Source organism: Heterodontus francisci, chromosome 35, assembly GCF_036365525.1.
Source record: "Heterodontus francisci isolate sHetFra1 chromosome 35, sHetFra1.hap1, whole genome shotgun sequence".
Lineage (NCBI taxonomy): Eukaryota > Metazoa > Chordata > Chondrichthyes > Heterodontiformes > Heterodontidae > Heterodontus > Heterodontus francisci.
In genome coordinates this window covers 21,521,654-21,527,234 of record NC_090405.1, presented here as the reverse complement: position 1 = coordinate 21,527,234, position 5,581 = coordinate 21,521,654, and the positions used below count along the sequence as shown (strand labels likewise).

Genomic DNA, 5,581 nt, shown 5'->3' with positions numbered 1-5,581 from the left:
CATCAGTTTCCAATCCCTCACTGGATACAGGTGTGATGCCAGAAGATGGGAGGTCTCGTAACGTTGCAATAAAAGCAAAATTCTGCAGATGCTGGAAATCTGAAATAAAAACTATTAGCGCTGGAAATACACAGCAGGTCTGGAAGCATCTGTGGAGAGAGAAGCAAAGTTAATGTTTCTGTTCTGATGAAAGGTCACTGACCTGAAATGTTAACTTTGCTTCTCTCTCCACAGATGCTGCCAGACCTGCTGTGTATGTCCAGCACTTTTTGTTTTTATTGCTAACATTGCACCATTGTTGAAAAAGGAAGCGAGGGAACAATTAAAGGCCAGTCAGCCTAACCTCAATCGTGGGCGAATTATTGGAATTAATTCTGAGAGACAGGATAAACTGTCACTTAGAAAGGCTCAGATTAATCAAGTATCATCAGCATGGATTTGTTCAGGGAAGCTCCTGTCTGACGAACTTGATTGAATTTTTTGAAGAAGTAACAATGAGGATTGTGAGGATAGTGCAGTTGATGTGATCTACATGGATTTTAGCAAGGCTTTTGACAAGGTCCCACATGGCAAACTGGTTAAAAAAACATAAAAGCGCATGCGATCCAGGGGAATGTAGCAAGCTGGATACAAAATTGGCTCAGTGGCAGGAAACAAGAAGGAATTGGTTACGGGTGTTTTTGCAACTGGAGGACTGTTTCCAGTGGTGTTTCACAGGGCTCACAACTAGGTCCCCTGCTTTTTGTGGTATATATTAATGATATGGACATAAATGTAGAGGGCACAATCAAGATGTTTGCAGATGACACAGAAATTGTCCGTGTTGTTGATAGGGAGGAGGATAGCTGTACACTGCAGGAAGATATCAATAGACTGGTCAGGTGGGCAGAAAAGTGGTAAATGGAATTCAAATTGGACAAGTGTGAGGTGATGCATTTGGGAGGTCAAAAAAGGCAAAGGAATACACAATTAATGGGAGAACACTGAACGGTGCAGAGGAAGTGAGGGACGTTGGAGTGAATGTCCACAGATCCCTGAAGTAGCAGTACAGGTCAATAAGGTGGTTCAGCAGGTATATGGAATCCTTTCCTTTATTAACTGAGGTATAGAGTATAAGGGTGACCTGGTATCCATGTCAATAAGTCACTGACAGCTAACATGCAGGTGCAGCAAGCAATTAGAAAGGCTAATAGTATGTTAGCCTTTATCACAAGAGGATTTGAGTACAGAATTAGTGAATTCTTGCTTCAATTGTATAGAACCTTGGTTAGACCGTACTTGTAGTACTGTGTACAGTTTTGGTCTCCTTACCTTAGGAAGGATATTATTGCCATGGAGGGAGTTCAACGAAGGTTCATCAGACTTGTTCCTGGGATGGTGGGACTGTTCTATGAAGAGAGATTGGGAAACTGGGACTGTATTCTCTAGAGGTTCGAAGAATGAGAGGTGATCTCATTGAAACCTACAAAATACTTAAAGGACAGTCAGGGTAGATGCAGCTAAGATGTTTCCCCTGGTTGGGGAGTCGAGAACCAGGGGACGCATTTTCAAAATAAGGGGGAAGCCACTTAGGACAGAGATGAGGAGAAATGTTGTTCCTCAGAGGGTTGTAAATCTTTGGAATTCTGTACCCCAGAGGGCTGTGGAAGCTCAGTCATTGACTATGTTTAAAGCAGAGATTGACAGATTTCTAAATACAAATGACATAAGGGAATATGACGAAAGTGTGGGGAAAAGGACATTGAAGTGGATGATCAGCCATGATCATATTGAATGGCGGGGCAGACTCGATGGGCTGAATGGCCGACTCCTGTTCCTATGTTCCGAACCCCACATGATCAGCGAGGCACAGCCTCAGACCGACTTGTCGGGTGGTGTAAACAGATATCACTGCTTCTGATTTTCACCAGAACAGAGAGTGAGATGTAACATTGATCATCAAACAGACTGTGAGAGAATGCAACAGAATAAAACACATGGAGAGACACTGTGGAATAACAAATAGATTAGATTGGAATGTTGAATTCTGATTGGAATGGATAAAACACCAGGAACAACAGATTAAATTGGGATTCTCATCACTATATTGATCTGAGACAGAAAAGCGAAACTGATGGAAAGAAGGGAAGAAGGAAGAAAAGAAAGAATGGAACTGTTCAATTTTTTTCAGTTTTTTCACTCGCCCATCAAAGCTGGATTAAAAAAAGTTGCAAATAACAGAGAATTTCACCAAAAAGGGAGATTAAACGCTGCAGAAAGCTTGGATCAAAGGATGTCCCAACAGATCACCTGTTTAACTGTCTCCTCACTGGGGGATTTCAATCAGTCAGCAATATTATTCGCGACCTTTTTTTTGTTAATGAACCCAGAACTGTCACTTGGTGTTAATATCTGTGTTCCGACTCCTGAATAATAAAATTGTGAGTTTCTCGATATTTTCTGGACACATTTCCTGCTGAAAGAACTCAGAACTCTTTTCTAATTTACACAATACTATATACACACTCATCAAGCCTCCGAAGCTAGCATCCTTGGTGCTGCTCTCTCTTCTCCCAAACCTCATCTCATGTGACTGTTACATCATCACTCTGACAGTGGGAGGGGTTGATCCCACTGTCTTCAGCATTAACCCTTTACATCCTTATACTGCACTGTCTGTCCAAAAAAATCAGTGGAGGGAACTTGATTTATCGAAACACCAAATGCTGCCAGTTGAAAATCAACTCAACCCATCAGAGAGAGAGAGAGAGAGAGACTGTCAGAGAACTTCCTGCATCCAGTCCTGACCCTGTTACACTCAACAGATGCTCACCCAGACCCCACTCTCATCAACACTGAACATTTTTACTGAGACACTTCAAATACTGTTTATAAAAGGCAGGAAAGGTCAAAGTTCACACAGTTGTATTGAATCGAACAAAGTTTAATATATTCTGAACTTTTCTCAGTAACCACGAGACATAGGTTTTCTTATTTGGTTACTTTGATTTTTCTTGTTCCTGACTGACAAATATTCCAAACCTCAGATAAACCCAGTTGTGGGCGGCACAGTGGCGCAGTGGTTCGCACCGCAGCCTCACAGCTCCACGAACCCGGGTTCGATTCCGGGTACTGCCTGTGTGGAGTTTGCAAGTTCTCCCTGTGTCTGCGTGGGTTTTCTCCGGGTGCTCCGGTTTCCTCCCACAAGCCAAAAGACTTGCAGGTTATAGGCCATTATAAATTGTCACTAGTATAGGTAGGTGGTAGGGGAAATATAGGGACAGGTGGGGATGTTTGGTGGGAATGTAGGATTAGTCTAAATGGGTGGTTGATGTTCGGCATAGACTCGGTGGGCCGAAGGGCCTGTTTCAGTGCTGTATCTAAAATCTAATCTCCCACTTGCGTCATGTCCCAGTCTCGGTTAAAAGCAACACATAATGACACAAACACTCTGCAACACAGAACGCGGTCACACGTTCCTTCAGTGAGATTAATGTCAAGCTGTTTTCCAGGTTGAATGGAACGGTGAACAAATTTCTATCAAAGAAGTTACCTTTGAAATATCAGGACTGAATTTCTGGACAAGGAGGAACAGCCATTCCAAACTCACATCCTTCACAAAGGTTGTTTTCTCCTGTAACTGAAATTCATCATGTAACTTGAATTATGAGTTCAAGACACAGATGTGAACTTCTGAAGCATGTTGCTAATAATGACATAAGGCTCTGCTGGGAGTTGAACCCAGGATCTCCTATTTAATAGGCAGGTGTTTTAGCCAACTAAGCCACAGAACCAAATAACAAATGTTTCGACAGTTGAAATCAGAAGAGGGCACTATATTCTCATCCCATTTCTCCACTGGTCACAACATATTTTAAACATTTTTCACTTCCTGATACAGTCAATCATATGCTCTATTTTTCTCTGTACTGAGAATGAATGTTTTGGAAGAAAATACATACATTCAATTGTTTCTGAAAGGTTACAGAACACAACATATGAGTAATATTCCCCATTGCTTCCTCAGTACTGATGGATTGTGAAGCGGGAGACAGCCAGAAGTCCCACTGAGACGCACTGACCCCGAGCTGAGAAAGAAATGTGATAAAGTTCAATCTTTCACAGCGAGATGCTACAGAGAGAGGAGTCCCGAATCAAAGTGAGACTTTCTCATACTGTTGTTGAATTTCATGTCACACACTCCTTGTACTCTCTGCTAATGAAGCCCCAAAAAAGGGGAAAAACAGAATGGCACTCAAACTCACAACCCTGAGATTAAAAGTCTCATGTTCGAGTGACTGAACTGTCACTTCTACTCAGTCTCTTATTGGATGGATGCAACTGTATGCTCCAATGCAGGGGCAGCTTTCAAATCCTCCCATGGATCCACATGTCAGTCTGAGTTACATGTTGTAGACTTAAGCAAAGGAAATCTGCTCACTTCCAAAACTATCAGTGAGTTGAAGCTGATTACGATCAACATCATCAGAGGTCAGAACTACCTGGTGAAAGAAAACACCCTGAAGAAGGATCCACGATTCTTCAAACGCATCAAAAAAGTGAAAAACCAATAAATCCATGAGTTAATCCAAACCAAACAACAGAAACACAGAAGAATTCCATTCCATACCAGATACTAGTCGTGTTGTTCCTGTATCCAGCTCTCAGTTACTGCTCCACCTTCATACACCCCCTTGGTGATCTGTACATTTTGTTCATTTCAATTTTGTCGACAGGCTCTTTGAATCCAGTTCTCTGGTCCTCAAACAGGCTCCGCATGAAAGTCAATTCCGCCTGCAACCGATCAATGACCTTCAACTAAAAACACGAAAGAGAATGGGCTCGTCCGGGAGTTGAACCCGGGATCTCTCGCATATTAACCAATTGTATACCCAAAGCGAGAATCATACCTCTAGACCAACGAGCCACTTACAATACATGCATTTTTAGCTCCTGTGGAAAAGCTGTTCATCCATTTTTTTTCAGATCAAAGCAACATCCTGTAAATGCTGAAATCATAACAGAAAGTGTTGGAAATGTTCAACAGCTCTGGCAGCATCTGTGGAGAGAGAAACACAGTTAACGTTTCAGGGTGTTCACCTTTTGTCTCAGCCATCCTTTCAGACTGCTTCTGTCCATCCAATCCCACTTTCTATTCTATCCACATTCTAACCATTCACTACGTAATTAAATTTTTCATGAATTCCTCATTTCTTTTATGAATGACAATTTCATATTTCCGGCGCTTGCTTCGGACACCACCACAAGTGGAATCATGTCTCCATCTACCCAATCAAACCCCTTCACTATTTCCTCACATTGCAATGTTTCTTTAACCCTGACAGACTGTGGAGTTTCTGCCGCTTGATTGCAGTTCTTGTTTCCTGCCAGTAGATGTCACCTCACTCCAATACAGTGAAGTTTACAAATCTGAGAGAGACACAACAGGAAATAATTGTTCACATTATAGTGAATGTGTGGGATTTCGAAACACGAGGAGTGGAGACGAGTTATTATTGCATTTTGTCAAAACAAACATAACTTATAATGTTGTGTTAAATCCATCACTCTGTTTTCTTGACTCTGCGAGTGACCTGGAGTC

General features: G+C 41.9%; 1 non-coding gene across 1 annotated transcript; it reads right to left on the bottom strand.

Moving 5' to 3' along the window:
- Positions 1-4,817: 4,817 nt before the first annotated feature.
- trnap-ugg (transfer RNA proline (anticodon UGG)) lies at positions 4,818-4,906 on the bottom strand. The gene is given in 2 exon segments: positions 4,818-4,853; positions 4,871-4,906. It is a non-coding gene; the product is annotated as a tRNA-Pro (tRNA).
- Positions 4,907-5,581: the final 675 nt, after the last annotated feature.